Source organism: Siphateles boraxobius, unplaced genomic scaffold, assembly GCF_051911475.1.
Source record: "Siphateles boraxobius isolate OS27281-9 unplaced genomic scaffold, OSU_SipBor_1 13, whole genome shotgun sequence".
Classification (NCBI taxonomy): Eukaryota; Metazoa; Chordata; class Actinopteri; order Cypriniformes; family Leuciscidae; genus Siphateles; species Siphateles boraxobius.
Window position 1 is genome coordinate 24,286,000 of NW_027508733.1, and position 17,336 is coordinate 24,303,335.

Below are 17,336 nucleotides of genomic sequence, written 5' to 3' on the forward strand. Positions count from 1 at the left end.
TTCAGTGGCCAATTTTATTATAGCCTACAATTATCCCATTATATAAACATCTCCATGTTTTCGGTGCTGATGCAGACGTGTTCATGTAACATGTAAGGGTGGCGCTGCCAATAAAACACGTAAAAGCTGTCACAAAGAACTGGCAAAAGTAATGATTATGAATATGTAAAATATAGCAATGATACATTTTAATTAGGCTATTTATTAATAAACAAGTGTTTTCTGTGTCAATGCTGACTTGCGATCTTCACAGTAGTGAACGCGCCGAAGAAAATGCACATACGGATTACATAGTTTTCTTTCGTTTTGAATTGTTCCGTTTAAGACATTTCAAGCGTTCTGTAGATAATATATGGGTCATTCCTGGGATTCGGTAATATTTCAGTCCCCTAGATTTTTGAAAGTGCATGGTGGTTCACCAAAATGAAATGTTAAAAGCTTTTCACAATACTTTGGTATGTCATTTATAATGAATACAAATAATTATTGCATTTAAATAATTTTTATCATTAAAAAAAATCTTATTTCTGTCTTACAGCAAGCATTTTGTCATGTACCTGAGGTTCTTCGCTGAATTTGTACTTTGAAAATAATTAATAATATGTGCAGTGTCTATAATTTTCGGCAATAATGCAAGTATTTATTTGTTTTCTTTGCTTTTGAAAAGAAAAAGAAAAAAAAGAAAAAAATATGATAAAAAACAACCTCTAAAGTTACGTCCCACAGTCTGAACTCAACCCCGTTACGCCAACCATTCTCCGCCCATAATAATTTAGACTCCACCCATAAGTGACATCATTCACAGGAAGTTGCATCATTCAGCTCTCTTCAGCAGCATGGTGCAGAAGAAGGTGAGTGATATCACACTTTTTATTCATTATTTGAGGTGTATTATAGTCAGGGAGGGTACTGTCAGGCTTAACAACTCAACCCCATCACATACAATTAAGATGGAAAATGATGACTTTTCAAAATTTTATTTTAATCCATAAAAATCTAAAATATACTTATTTCATTGGCTGCCATGTGGCCCACTCTTCTACACCACATTAAGAGCTAGTGGCCATTTTGAGCAAAAAAACTCAACCCCATCACACTCAAACCCGTCACATATGTCATTGTTTCGGGGTTGTAAACTTTGTGACAGGGTTGAGTTATTCACTTAATTTAATCAATGATTTCAATTTAAAAGTTTAATTTCAGTATATATATATATATTATTACCAACTCATATTTTAACTCATATTTTTGTTAAAGATAAAATATTTGATGCAATGTTTCCACTTAAACTTCAACAGGCATCCTAGTCAGAAATGGCACCCACATCAACTGCAGAGAGGCAAAGGCAGTTTTGTGCACGCAGAGATGCTGACCCAGAAAAAAGGGCACAGTACCTTGAGAGAGAGAAACAGAGATGAAGAAGGAATGTTGAGGCAGGAAAGAAAAAAACAATTAGTGACCTATGTTAGAGAGCACAGCGCCAGAGGCGGGGAAAACTGGGAAAACCGGGGAAAACCTCTTTTCCACGAGATATTGAAGCCAAAAATTATCCTTAATTTTGAATTAATGTAAAACGCGTTGCGGCAGCATGCAGACATAGGCAAGACGGCTCGAGTGCCTATTGGCTGTCCTGCGGCAACTGCAGCAGCCTATCGAGAGAGGCCCTGCGTGACGCCCTATCCAATGGGGGCGCTTCGCGCCCACTACGTAACTTCCCGCCTGAGCAGGCATAATCTGGACCTATAAATACGGCTTGATGGGCTGACATAATCTGTTTTTTCATCGCGAAGCGAACCAGAGCGTGTTGCAGGCATGGCCAAGATACGCAGTACTCGTTCCCTCTTCTAGAGAGGACCGAGGTTACGTTAGTAACCCAGTACGTTCTCTTACGAGAGGTTCTCTCGTACTGGGCAATATCTTACGCTAGGGGAACACAGTGTAAAACGCCGTGCGTGCTTGGATCCAATACCAAAGTCCCAAGGGCAGGTGCCCAGGGCTCATATAGTGCATAATCACCAGGGACTCACAGAGAGTCTGAGAAGAGAGGCTAGAAGCATCATTCCTAATAAGTTAGCATCCTAAGGGAACTAATCACATCAACAGTGATCCATACAGTCAGGGTGAAAAATTCGGCCTGAACTGTGTAACGGTATGGGTCTTATTCTGCCCATAGAGTAACTTTATCGATCAGCGAGCGGTGCTCAAGCGGTTGTAGTATTCTGAGCCGAGCAACCGGGCAGACAATACTAATTTTAGACCGAAAGTAGTTTAGCCTGTAAGGCGGGAACCTCTAAGTTATAAAACCTTATAAATGTAGACGGGGAGGCCCAGCCTGCCGCCATGCAGATATCCTGTTCCTGTAAGGTAATCCCGCTAGACCAAGCCCACGACGAGGCCATGCCTCTTGTGGAGTGCGCTCTAACACCTAAAGGACACTCTACGCCTTTAGATGTTTATGCCAGCGCTATGGCATCAACTATCCATCTGGATAGGGTCTGTTTTGATGTGGCTAGTCCCTTAGCAAGTCCACTGAACTAAACGAAACTGCTAAACTCCTCAGTCTGTCTGAAAACAGACAAGCGAGACACATAAGCTCTTAACGTCCTGACTGGGCAAAGGAAGCTTGCGTCCTTTTCCTCGTTGTAAACCGGCAGTGCAGACAAGGAAATAACCTGAGCCCTGAACGGTGTGTTGAGGGATTTAGGCACGTATCCGTGTCTTTGTTTGAGTATGACTTTCGAGTCATTTGGCCCAATTTCCATACACGTCCCGCTCACTGAGAGCGCTTGTAAATCCCCAATGTGCTTCACTGAAGCAAGAGCCATAAGAAACACTGTCTTGAATGACAGATGTTTCATGTCTGACGACTGGATTGGCTCGAACAGGGCACCTTTCATGGCTTCCAAAACCGTGGAAAGGTCCTACATGGGGACTGAGGGGGTCTGGGAGGATTCTACCCTTATCCTGTAGCTCTTGAAGCAAGGACAGCACTTCCGTAATCCCGCAGTCTAGGGGGGAACAGACTCGGGCTTTGCACCAGCCAGAAAACACAGACCATTTCGAGGAATAGAGCCGTCTAGTAGATGGCGCTCTAGCCTGCGTGATCGTGTTTAACACCCCCTGTGGGAGGTTTGCGGGTACCCGTTGATGGCCCATGCGTGCAGGGACCACAGTTCCGGGCGAGGATGCCAAATCGAGCCCTTGGCCTGAGAGAGGAGGTCTTTCCTCATCGGTATTGGCCATGGGGCAGTGCTGGTCAGCTGCATCAGAACTGGAAACCAGGCCAGGTTTTTCCAGAGCGGAGTCACAAGTAGCACCAAGCAACCTTTTTCCCTGATTTGTTCCAATACCTGAGGCAGGAGCGAGACGGGGGGAAAAGCATAGAGTGGTCAGCAGGGCCTCACATGGGCCAGCGCATCCCTGCTCTTGGAGAAAAACTCCGTACAGTGAGCGTTTTCTTGAGACGCAAACAGGTCTACCTGCACTCTGCCGAATATGTCCGACAGCAGTAGGACTGTCTGCGGGTGCAGAGACCATTCTCCTGCTGGAATATTGTTTCTGTACAGTCTGTCTGGTCCCAAATTCAGATGACCAGTCACATGTGCTGCTCTCAGTGAGTGCAGTGTAAGGAACTCAGCTTTTTGGAAATATTAATAATCAATAATATCTTGTTATTATTAATTATAAATATTTGGGTCAGTTAATTGGATTAACTTGATGTGGCTGAAATAATATTACAATCAATTAATCAGTTCTTCCAACGAACTATTTTGATTATTAATTTATTCTAATAAAGGGTATCTTCCATGGCCACCGAAGAATAATTATTTCTTCGCCTGTACAGTACTTTGAGCCAGTAGCATAAACCGTGATCGTAAAGTGACTTGTATTGCAAACAAAACAGAACCAAATACATATTATGTACAAGTTTTATTAACTAAATATAGATATTTATATGAATATAAATAAACTAAACAACATACACACATGAATACATAAATAGGTTAGTGATAGGATGAAATTGGAAACCGGAAGAGGGTCTATGAGAAGAACCATCAGAATTTCATTTTCACATTTCATTGAATTGAATACTTGCATTTGTAATGGGAACAATTCTTGAAGTTGTTGAAAATTGGAGTCGTTGATGGTTCCGGCAGTGTCAAGTGGAAGTTGGTTGAGCGTTCTCTTTCTCCAGGAACGCATGACTGGTTTGGTGAAGGCCTGGGACTCTGTTGAGGCCACGCCGAGCACCCAGGAGAAGTGAGGAAGTCGGAAGGATGGGTGATTGGAGTCGTTGTTGGTTGGAGTCTTTGTTGGTTGGAGTCTTTGTTCCAAAACTCCTGAGATTGTCCTTGGTTCTTTGTGAGAGAGTCTTCTCTCTTTTCCATGAGGCCGGATCTGGTTGGAATCGAGGCCTGCTGGGCCCTGGGGCCCCCGTGGAGGGGGAGGGGGCTCCCCAGTCTCACCAGAACAGTGTTGCGGCTGGATGAAAAACTAAGAGAGGTCGGTCACTGTTGCCTGCCTCTGATATACCCTGAGAAAAGAACCAACCCCTAAGGTTTGAATGGACCTATGAGTAAGGTGACATGTCCGAGAGGGGAAGCGGCTCTTAGTTGATTTATGGTCTTTGTCCCCAGCATGCTTAGACTGTTCATTCAAGCTCAAATAGACATAACAAATTCACATTGCATTGTAAGAGAAGGTGATGTAGATCAAAGTGTGTGTCATTAAATGAGGATTAATTTGCTAGGAAGCATGATAAAGGTGAGGTTATATTGACCGTTGGGTGGTCGTTCAACCACATACACCCCAATCAAACATACCATGTTGTTATACCTAATAGTACACGAGACAGTAAATCATCACAGTTTCTGTGAGGCATGTTCCTTCATAGATCAGAGTAACACCGCAAAGTTTATTTAATTAAAGATGGTCTCTCTCTCTTAAGCATGTGGCGCATGTGGCCACATTCCTTTGAGGTCGTAAAGTCTGTTATCAGTCTTAAAGTGTTCTGTAACCGGACACCCGGCTGACAAAGTAACTTCATTTGTGAGGTTAGTTTTGGGGGAGAGTTTCATAGACCTTTATATTCATTAAATATAGTGAATATGAATAATTAGTGTGTGTCTGATTGGTCCAGACCCTACATCCCCCCCTTTCGACCGTTGTTGTCCCCCTCAAGGACAACCATGATCGAAGTTGAAAGTGCCGACAGATCAGACACACCTTTGTCATAGAAGGCTGGAAGGCCATGGTGGCCTCTGGTTGCTCGCGTCTTCTGGAGTGGTGGTCGTTCCACGGCGGTTGATGTGGACAGTAGCCCAGTACAGGTCTCTGCAGCAGGTGTTGGGGCAGAAGGTGCCTTGACTGGGTATCACCTGTCATTCTGGAGTTAGGGTGAAATTGTGGTTCTTGAAGAAGGATGAGGTTTCCAGCTTTGATTCAGGTTTGGCCTCAGCAGGGCAGCGTGTGTCTTGGATCAGAGACTGCAGACCAGCTGAGTTTGAGTAAAGCCATTCTGGAAGACAGTAAACAGCTGTTTCATGGAGTTCACTGTCTGGTTCAGCCGAACGCTGTGGGTGTTGAGAATTACCACAGTTCCCTTCGATGTCTTGCCGATGGACGGCAGGGAGGCACTCTGTGTTGTGAGTTGCCCTTTTAGCTGTGGGATTTCAGTTTGAATTTCAGCCACACGTTGTCTCACGGTGGCTAGGTTCAGTGCGTTGACACTGGACATGCCAATGTTAACAGAGTTCCGACGGCAGTGGCGGTTGTGTCCATCTGGCTCTGCTTGTGTGACATTTTTTTTTTCAAGTTGGTTGAGCATGTGTTCGACATTGGCCTCAGCGTGGGCGAGGGAGTGGAGTCGAACATACACTCTCTGGGTGTGGGTCCTGCAGTTGGTGATAAGGAGTCCCGGTTGTTCCTTCGGGACGCTGCCTGATACCGGACCTGGTGAGATGACCGACTGCGGCTGTCCTCTGGTTGGCTGGAGGCACAGGAAGACTAACCACAGCAGCATCCTGGAACAGACAAAGGGGAGAGGGAGAGAGAAAGGGAGGAAAGATCTCAGCGACTGTCGTCCTTTGTTGGCTAGGACAGTCTTTCCGCTTCGAGGACGCCGGTATGCCAATTGCTTCGGTGTTCTGGTGCTGCGGTGTGCAGCACATGCTGCGTCATGGGCATACACTGGCATGAACCCCCCTTTTGCACTGTGGCACCACAAGCTTTGGCGCAGCGATGTCATCAGGTGCATAACACAGAGTGTTGTCCTGTGCACGCAGCGTGTGCTTGTTGATTTCAGTTGTCTGGGGCACCGGTTGTCGGTGGGTGCAGATGGCGTTCGTGGGTGGTTGGAGGGGTTAGAGGTGGTTTCTCATAGTGTCCATTGGTTTGTCATAGTCTTTGGTAAGCTGGAAGGTTGGGGTCAGGTTAAGCAGAGGCTCTGTGACATTTTGGCACACTTGTGGTGAGAGACTAATTCATGACCCTAAAACTTCAGAACCACTGTTTAATGGGTTCGCTAGATATGTAGGATAAAGTTAGGTGTTTCATGTGTATCTAGCTAATTATGTCTCTCTTGTATCTTTATCATCTTAGCTGTGGATGTTAGGAGGCTAAGACTTGTGTGGTTCCTAGAGTATTTCCTGGAAAGGGCATAGCCGAGATGAAATAAATGACTTAAGATGGTTCTTATGACTAAATTATTTCTCTGGACTTAAATGGTGGTTCACTGCGGCTTGACGAAGTGAAGGATAGGAGGGAAAGGGACAGCTTTCCTATTCAAATTATGCTTATTATCAATCCTCAGGACTATAGTTATGCCCTAGTAATTGTTGAAATTACTTGTGTCGCAGGGTCACAAAAATGAGTGCACTTGTTGAAAATAAACACAATCACAAATAAAGGTGTCTCTGTTTCCTTTCTGGGCCCAATGGGAAATAGAACCACATTCGAAGAGAGGAAATGGAATTAAATCATATAGATGACCGAATAGACAAGGGAATAGCTGACTGCTATTATTATCAAAGTGGAAATAAAAGAATAAAATAAAAAAATAAAGTAATCAAAACAGCGGTAATGATCTGAAATTGAGAATAATCAATAGCACTAGTGACTAACCTTTAGATTTGCCTGGACCAACACTCCCTAGTGGGTCACAGCTGTTGCGTGTTTAAGACCACACCGTGTGTGTCCCTCCAAAGGTTTAGTCAATATGCTGATGAAAATTCTCATAACTATAATAATTCTTCTCTAGCTACACAGCTTACATGTAATTAAACTTGGGTTTAATTGCCAGGGCATCTGCAAATTTAGCCTACAGCGCTCAGCAAGGACTATGCCTAAACTAGTGAAGGTGAAATTCAGCTGAGAAGAATTGAAAGTAAGGAAAGAGAAAAATTAGAAACCCTAAATGGGGTTAAAGAAAGTATTTTAGAATACTTTGCGCTGTATACATAAAAGCTGTAATTAAGGCTTCAAGTAAATGATGCTAACCGCTAACTGTAGAAGTTATTATGTAGCTTAGCCTAAGCTGGATGGATGCTAGGTTAGCTTAGCTTAGCCTAAGCTGGATGGACGCTAGGTTAAGTTAGCTTAGCCACCTAGGCTGGTTTGATTACAAAATGACGTCACGAGTTAGCACTTCCTGTGACAAGTCGTTGTCATGGGAACCAGTGCATGTCAGAACAATTCAACAGTACCTGAAGAATGTCTACACATTTTACTGAGTTATGCATGTTTAAACGGGTTAAAAGGGGGCGCCTATACTTTAAGTCTTTCAAGAACTTGATGTTACATTCAGTAAAATGCTAATGTGTTTTGGCATTTGCTAATTTTACTCATGGAACTCTTCTCTTTACTTTACACAACTTATTCTATTCGTTTACAAAGAAAGGAAATAGATTTGCTGTAAGTCAAAGCTTGTCTAAGCCTATATAGTTACGTCCCTCTCATGCATAAATGCTGACTTTTCAGCGAGTGAACAGTTTTGATCGCTAGGTAGCTCTCTGCTTGTGGATGCAGCTAAAAATTTAGGTGAATTACATCAATCTAACAATAATTTGTAAGGCCTTTACATTGTAGAAAGGGGAGCCTCACCCAGGTCTACATTTGTATAACACTGTCCTGAGCTTTCTTTTTCAGAAACAGGTTTAGCAATACTGCAATTTGGATTTCTTTAACCAAAGCAGGATAGATATCGGTACAGTTTACAAGCTGCTGAGATGAGATTCCTTTGTCAAACAGACTTACGCTTTAATGCTGAACTTACTGATACCAGTTGGAAATCTAAGACTCTTTCACTTACAGTAGAGATGTCAATTCCCGCTATCGTTTTATCTGCATTTAGACAAGCCAGCAACCAGTGATCAAAATGCGTATCGCATGTTGTGTTCCAGTTGGACCGCAATGGTCAAATGCACGCCTGTAGGTTAACAGTAGTTTAAAACTCAGGTGGTTTTCCTACACTATGGCGTCAAGGTATGCCCTATTTGGAGCTAGTGTTTCCTGTAACCCTTCATTGTCATGGAAACTAATGTAGCAGTGCCAATTCAACCAGCATGTAGCAAATGTTTGTTTCAAAAGAGTTGTGCATAGTCTGTTGGCAGGTGAGGCTTACACGTCCATTCAAGATTTTCTTTATATCAGTAAAATTCTATTTTTACTAATGCAGAGTCTTGCTGCTCTTTGAGCACCCATTTTCATCTACTTTAAAAGTTTTATGTCCTATGCTGACCAGGGACTTTTTAGCAGAGTCTTGAATTGTGTTCATGCTGTGTGGCTTCTGGTTTTGCAGTTCAGGATCAATGGGGTCTTAGGAACCCTTTCTGGGGAGGCCTTCTGTGTTAGAGGCCTTCCGCATCAGGTCACACATCGTTGAATGGGCATTGCGTGGGGGCAGGTGAAAATATGGTGACTAACTGGTTTTGGAGGAAAAGTTTCTTGAAGCTGGTGTCCTCCTCCGTCACAGGTTCGTTGTAAGTTCCACAGACAACTCGTTCGGAGTTGGTGGTGGTAGCACAGGGCCTTCTAGGTCTGTCCTGCTTGGTGTTTGGGCAGGGCCCAGCTGGGCTGGATGTGTCCAGATCAGATGGAGTCTGTCTCGGTGTGCCATACCGGTTGGAGACTGCAGGTGAAAATCAATGTCTCGTAGATTGGCAGGGATGTTTCTGACCTTTCACTTGAGATTGTTGAGTGTCACTTCATGTGCCATTTCAGGGTTTGTCTGATTTACCTTTTCCTCCTGCAGCTGCAGGGGCTCTCAGGGCACTGTCTGGTGAAGTGTTAAGCCGAGGGCTTTGGCTCCTCCCCCCCTTTGTGCAAGGCTGGGGAAGCTTACGCTGCTAATGTGAAGGTCAGCAGGGTCCATCTTTCTTGTGTGGTCCATTTGCAGTGGTTTGGACTGTTGCAGCTCTCTTTGGACCACATGGAGTGCGTCAATAATGTTACAGCATCGCTAAGTCAGTGTTCGGACTTCCGCTGCACATTGATGGCTTTAGCTCTCTCTGAGTTCAACCATTTCTTTAAGTTCTTTGAGTGAAACAGTTCTTTACCCGTCGGTTTGCAGGTGCTCAGAGCTGTCGTCCGCCTGAAAACTGACGATCTCTTTCAGTTGCTCTGCTCTGTCAGGGTCCTTGCATCTGTCCTGTGCCTTCTCCCGTTGAGCAGGGTTCGTTCTCTGTGGAGCCCTGTGGCTGGCAGCGTTAGTTCATTTACCTCCTGTTTGAGGCCTGCGGGAGCATGGCCAAGGAGAAGATAATGCTGGTCAGCTCTTGGTGGCTCAGGCTGGGTGTCAGACGTCTGCTTTCATTGTTGCCTAACTGTTCCTTCCTCTGCCGTGGCAGGTCGTTGCCTGCTTCAGGCTGAAGGATGTCCATGACACTGCTCTGCCGGGTCTTCAGGTGGTCCTGGTGGCAGGGCTGGGTGTCTGAGGCCTACTGGAACACTTGTGGGAACACGAGAGAGAAATGGCAAAGGCAAATGCAAGTTTCTACAGAGGTGGTGAGCTATCTGTGTGGGAGAATGGCTATGTGGAGCAGCTAAAATTTAGTGTTGGTGAGCACACACAAAAAAAAAAAAAAAAGTTTTGAGTATCTTAGTTGACGTGCTTTAAGCAGCATCGACTGATGACTGGGCTCTTACATGTCATAACCTATTACTCAAAAATGCTGATGGTTCTTCTCACATGTTGTGCTACGAGAGTAACAGATAGAGCAAAACCAAAATAAAACAATGGGATGAAACCAGAAAAGAAGAGGAAGAAAGGAGTGTTTTACCTATTTAGGTTTAGCTAGGAGACATAGGTAAACAGGAGTCACTTATGGGTTATGCTGCTGTTAGACTAAGCTACCAGGGACACATCAGACATCTCAAGGTCCAAAAGAAGAAGAAGAAACAATGGGAAGTGTTTCCAGTTCTGTCTGGGGCCTACTGTGCGTTTGTGTTTAGCCGTACTTCATGTACTTAGCTTGGTGCTAAGGAGTGAGGATGGGTAAAACACAGACAGGAAGTAGGATATTAATGACCTGTGTAACTCGCTATGGAAACAACAGTCGCTAGATATTGTAATCCGATAGAGAGAGAGAAGATGAGGATAGTGACTAGTGATCTAAAATAAGGTAAAGGTAAAGTTAGAACGTCCTTATAGCTCTAAGAAAACTAAAAGGAAAGGGAAGCGTATCAAGTAATTTAATTAAATTTCAAATTTAGTTAAGCCCTTCTTTTTTTCTTTAGCTGAATATAAGAATTCAGGCTGAAACAAACGTAAATAACTAAATTGAAATAAAATAAAATAAAATAAAAAAATGTATGTAAACATTGTGTGTTCTCATAGCTCTGGTAACTAGAGGGGAACTTGACTAAGCAAATTGATTTAATTAAATTCCCAATTTAATTAAATTCAATTTAACTGAATAGGACTATTCAGGCTCAACAGGTGTAAATACACAAAATAAAATAGGGGTAGATTTAAGTAAAAATAAAAGAAACACAAATAAAAACCCAAAGTATCTGGGTTTCAATCTGAAAGTGAAACCAAGAGGAAGGGGTCGAGAAAGAGAGAGAGAAGAGGGTGGTTTAACCCTCTTATGAGACGTGCTTCGTGAAGCTCTGACACCAGGGTGAATCATTCGTCTCAAATCATTCGGAGTGTATCACTGCTAAGGTCACGTGATTTTATTAAAATGGGCTTCGTTACGCGTCATAGCGGTTTCGAAATTGTTTTAAATTTCAACGGTTCGTGAACCATTGTGTATCTGGTCTCTATGTGATCTCGTATCACTTTATAGATTCGTACACATTTAATGACGCATTTGATAAAGGGTCTGATTGACTTTCAAGTCAAGCTTTCATAAAACGAGCCCTACGGTTTACTAAGATATTATACCTTGAAAGACACCTCATATTAAACGATATTAGGTAGCTCGCGGATTGCCATTACCTGATTACACCTTTTGATAAAACCTTTGCGATTGGTTTGTAAAAGGTGTTCCGTTGATTTGAATTTCCGCTACACTTCCACTGTTTTGACCAGCAGGGGTCGCCAGCGAGGGCGCTTCAAACAAAGAGTCATTTGTGACTCAGTTGACTCCTTTGATTCAAAGCCTCGAAGAGCTTTGACTCTCATTACTCGTGTTCAAATCACTCAGTTCAAATCACGCAAAATCTATAGTCTTTGGTTTAAGGTTACACTTTACGCTCTAACGTGTCTAAGTTTTTAGGCGGTGCTAAAACTATCACTCGAGGTAGAGGGTTTTACTTGTAAGTCATGCGTGTAAGTTAGGATTGAGGGAGCTATTGGCTACAACCGTCGCTTGTTTACACGAGGGTCTGTGAGATTGGTGCTGTTGTCAGAAAAACTAGATAGGAACGCCTGCTCGCGTTCCGGACGCAATGCCAACCAACAACACAGATCGTTCGGAGCAGCGATCGAGCTGTGCTGACAGTTTGCACTGAGTCTCTCGCTTAGACACGACGTTGCGTGTGAGTGACTCTTTTTAACAAATCAAAACAGCACCGTTCTTTCACAGACAATGGCAAATTACTAGTTAGCTAAGCTAGAATTTATACCACTAATTCGACGCGATTGTTTCATATGAGCGCTTCAGCGGTTTAATATGAATACAATGACGTAACGCATAATAAGGCCTTAATCGGTGATTGAGGAACATCGCTCAGATCACATTCAAAAATGCTGAAAATGGAGATTTCTTCGTCCATATCAGGTTAATTAGTTCTGGTACCATTTATGCGCGCGGCTAATCTGAGATTTCTTCGTCAGAGAAGGCTTATGCTCGATTTATATCTGAAATTAGGCTTTCTTCGCTAATATCAGGAGTTTCTTATCGTACGATTTAAATATGCATTATAGCATTTCTGAACTTTCTGCCATTCGTAGGAAGGCATATTCAAGCTATAGTTTTGCTGATTTACTCAGAAACTTGTACGTGCATGTTTGAGATGTTAATAAAACTTATGGGACAACATATGATTGATTACTGTCTGCTTGCATACAATGTTTAATACGATGCCTTAAAATTCTCCACCATTATGTAAGGAACTCAGCTTTTTGGAAATATTAATAATCAATAATATCTTGTTATTATTAATTATAAATATTTGGGTCAGTTAATTGGATTAACTTGATGTGGCTGAAATAATATTACAATCAATTAATCAGTTCTTCCAACGAACTATTTTGATTATTAATTTATTCTAATAAAGGGTATCTTCCATGGCCACCGAAGAATAATTATTTCTTCGCCTGTACAGTACTTTGAGCCAGTAGCATAAACCGTGATCGTAAAGTGACTTGTATTGCAAACAAAACAGAACCAAATACATATTATGTACAAGTTTTATTAACTAAATATAGATATTTATATGAATATAAATAAACTAAACAACATACACACATGAATACATAAATAGGTTAGTGATAGGATGAAATTGGAAACCGGAAGAGGGTCTATGAGAAGAACCATCAGAATTTCATTTTCACATTTCATTGAATTGAATACTTGCATTTGTAATGGGAACAATTCTTGAAGTTGTTGAAAATTGGAGTCGTTGATGGTTCCGGCAGTGTCAAGTGGAAGTTGGTTGAGCGTTCTCTTTCTCCAGGAACGCATGACTGGTTTGGTGAAGGCCTGGGACTCTGTTGAGGCCACGCCGAGCACCCTGGAGAAGTGAGGAAGTCGGAAGGATGGGTGATTGGAGTCGTTGTTGGTTGGAGTCTTTGTTGGTTGGAGTCTTTGTTCCAAAACTCCTGAGATTGTCCTTGGTTCTTTGTGAGAGAGTCTTCTCTCTTTTCCATGAGGCCGGATCTGGTTGGAATCGAGGCCTGCTGGGCCCTGGGGCCCCCGTGGAGGGGGAGGGGGCTCCCCAGTCTCACCAGAACAGTGTTGCGGCTGGATGAAAAACTAAGAGAGGTCGGTCACTGTTGCCTGCCTCTGATATACCCTGAGAAAAGAACCAACCCCTAAGGTTTGAATGGACCTATGAGTAAGGTGACATGTCCGAGAGGGGAAGCGGCTCTTAGTTGATTTATGGTCTTTGTCCCCAGCATGCTTAGACTGTTCATTCAAGCTCAAATAGACATAACAAATTCACATTGCATTCTAAGAGAAGGTGATGTAGATCAAAGTGTGTGTCATTAAATGAGGATTAATTTGCTAGGAAGCATGATACAGGTGAGGTTATATTGACCGTTGGGTGGTCGTTCAACCACATACACCCCAATCAAACATACCATGTTGTTATACCTAATAGTACACGAGACAGTAAATCATCACAGTTTCTGTGAGGCATGTTCCTTCATAGATCAGAGTAACACCGCAAAGTTTATTTAATTAAAGATGGTCTCTCTCTCTTAAGCATGTGGCGCATGTGGCCACATTCCTTTGAGGTCGTAAAGTCTGTTATCAGTCTTAAAGTGTTCTGTAACCGGACACCCGGCTGACAAAGTAACTTCATTTGTGAGGTTAGTTTTGGGGGAGAGTTTCATAGACCTTTATATTCATTAAATATAGTGAATATGAATAATTAGTGTGTGTCTGATTGGTCCAGACCCTACAGCAGATTGTGCTGAGCCCAGACCAGGAGGCGTTCCGTCAGCTTGTAGAGGTTTCGGGACCTGACGCCACCCTGGTAATTTATGTAGGCCACCACTGACATGTTGTCCGAGCGGACCAAGACGTGGTGACCTTTTATTTGGGGACAAAAACGCCTCAGCACGTTGTCGACTAACAGAATTTCTAGACAGTTTATGTGTAGGAGCTTCTCTTGTTCTGACCACTGGCCACAGAACGGTTTGCCCTCGAGCAGCACTCCCCATCCCGAGGTGGAGGCATCCGTGGACACCACTTTCACACTCGAGGAAGGCCCCAGGTTTACACCTGACTGGTACAAGTCGCTCGCTCTCCAAGGTTTCAGAGCTGTAACGCATTTCTGATCGACCTTGAGGTAGAAGTAGAACAGAGGCCCATGCCTGAGGTGGTACTTGCGCTTTTAGCCATAACTGCAGAGGGCGCATGCGAAGCAGACCCAACTGGAGTACTGATGATGCTGAGGCCATGAGACCCAGCATTTTCTGAAACCGTCTGAGCAGGACTATAGTGCCGCAGCCGAAGGATTTCGTGATGCGCTGAACGTTCAGTCTGCGCTCTGGCGACAGTCGCGCTGTCATAGACAGCGAGTCCAGTTCTGTGCCCAGAAAATATATTCTCTGACTGGGAGACAGCAAACTTTTCGCCCAATTGACTTTGAGACCTAGATTCTCGAGGTGTTCGAGTAATATGGTCCTGTGTTCTATGCGCTCTCATTGTGATCGAGCTAGAATCAGCCAATTGTCCAAGTAGTTCAAAACCATAGACAGTAAAAGAAAGGGACACAGCGACCCCATTGATTTCAACGGAGAAGACTGAAGCCCTATTATTGCACTTCCTGTCTGATGGCTGAGCGACTGCGCAGGCTCAAACTGAGCGTGACGACAGTCTGACAGTTGTAAATCTTGTACTAGCCGTGGCAAAACAAATCTGAATCACCTAATTCCTCAAAAACGTTGTTGAATATTTTTTGTTCCGTTATGGACTCTCTATCTATGGGCTTCTCCCTTGACTTTATGCCCCTATGTCCCCCCGATTGCCTCATAGACAGTACAAGATTGCCTGCGAGCTTCTCCTCCTGTCTATACGGTAATGTCTCTATTGTGCGACATAAAGTCGCGTGGTTATGACGCAATCGTTAGCCTGTTTTCAACAAAAACGGCTTCTACGGGGCCATAACGTAAGATAAAAAGTAATGGAGCCTTTTATATATTGTCGTGTTTATTTAGAAAGAAATAATGGACAAATGAAGTCTTTGGACGTCTCAGATGTAAAGTTATTCGCTGTCAAAGTGATGCCAAAATGAATGGGAGTCAATGGAATGCTAACAGCAGGTGAAGTTCTGCTACAATGGCGGCTCCCGCGAGGCTTCAACTTCCGGCTGATGGATTACCCCCTTGTTCAAAACTCGCATGCCCCGAAGTTTCAGGGGTGTGAGAGCCGTGTCCATGCACATTGTAAATCTATCGGGTGCTAGGGACAGACCGAACGGTAGGACGGTGTATTGATATGCCTGGCCCTCGAAGGCGAATCTCAAAAATCGCCTGTGACCCGACGCTATTTGTATTTGGAAATACACGTCTTTCAGATCTATTGACATAAACCAGTCCCCTTGGCAAATCTGTGTGAGGATTTTCCTGGTCGTGAGCATTCTTAACTTTTATCTGCTGCAGTTTTGTTTTATGTTCCAGCACTGAGGAATGTTTTAGACACTATAGTGAATTTACCTATTGTGCCCATTTGATAAAAGGTTCTGTTTGGTAATCTATTTTAGTTTTTTCTTACCAAAAATATTGAATAGTTACTAACGACCGTACTGTCTGCAGTAGTTTTCTTTGTTTAAATTCTCACTGCAGTTCATACAATAAAGTAAAAACGAAAAAATTAAATATGACTATGTCTTTATTACATGGTTGCCTAAAATAAAATAGTGTTTTGTTTGAGTCTTAACGAGGGATTTTCGTATTAAACAAATACAAATTAAAAGTAGGCCAATGTGTCCTTTCAACCCTGTTACAGTATTCAACCCCATCACAGTATTCTCAACCCTGTCACATTAATATTTTTGGAAAATAAAATAAGGAAGACAATTAAAAATTAAAGCATTTCTTGCTGATTACCTCCCAACATGTTAAGGGCTAACAAAGTAAAATTGTGGTTTTAGTGAAACATCTAAATTATTTTTTTTCTTACTAAAATAAAGAGACCACGGACAAACAATTTGGATATTTGTAACTTCCATCACATACAAATGTGAAAATTATCATAAATGTTACATTTGAAGTCATTGAATTGGTATGAGGGACAGCAGTAGTTGGATGTTTGTTTTATAACAAGTTTTGTGTAAAATCCTGTTTAAACTAATTCAATTTTGTCCGTTACGGGGTTGAGAATAAAAGGTGTACAAATCTGAAAAAAACTGAAAATAATAAAAAGTCTTTAATGCCTGAGATGGGAAAATTTTCCCATTTTTCCCGATTTTTTGAAGGTTTGATATGTACCTAATAATGTGGGGTATTTAGAAATGTAATCATATTTAGTTCAAAAAATAAAAAAGTCCAAGTTGAAATATTACCGAATCCCAGGAATGACCCATATATATTTCTCAGGACTGTAAGGCAAGTGTACTATGCTGAGTTCCGGTTCATTTATGAGACGAGCTGCAGTTCAGGCACCAAGGGCGTGACAGAGTGACGTCAGAGAGTATTCTACGTCAGAGAGTACCCCTACTGCAGGAGCTTTCCGTTTAACCTGAAGAGGGCAGCACTCAGACGTTTTTACACCATATATTTGAAAATTAAAACACTTTATACCCAAATGTCAAAAAATTTACTCGAATCAATGAACAGCATTTATGAAGCTCCATTCTTACAGATAATTAACTAAAAAAAGTTGTTTTAGTGTTTAGTTACCCTTTAAGGTGTAGGTGGGGGAGAAAAGTTCTCGACTTCATATGACCGCTCTGTTGCAAAGCTACTTGCGTCCCTCCATTTTAGCTAGTTTGACAGCAGCTGTCACTGCGGGTCTCAGGTGCACGGTGGAAGGTGAGAAACAGGAAAATGATCTGATGAAAATGAAAACAATCCAGCGGCACCTCACTGATGGCCGCTGGAGATGCCACTCACTGATGGCCGCTGGAGATGCCGCTCACTGATGACCGCTGGAGATGCCGCTCACTGATGGCCGTAGACATCATATAGATAGACGCCCTATCGACCGCTACTGCCTATT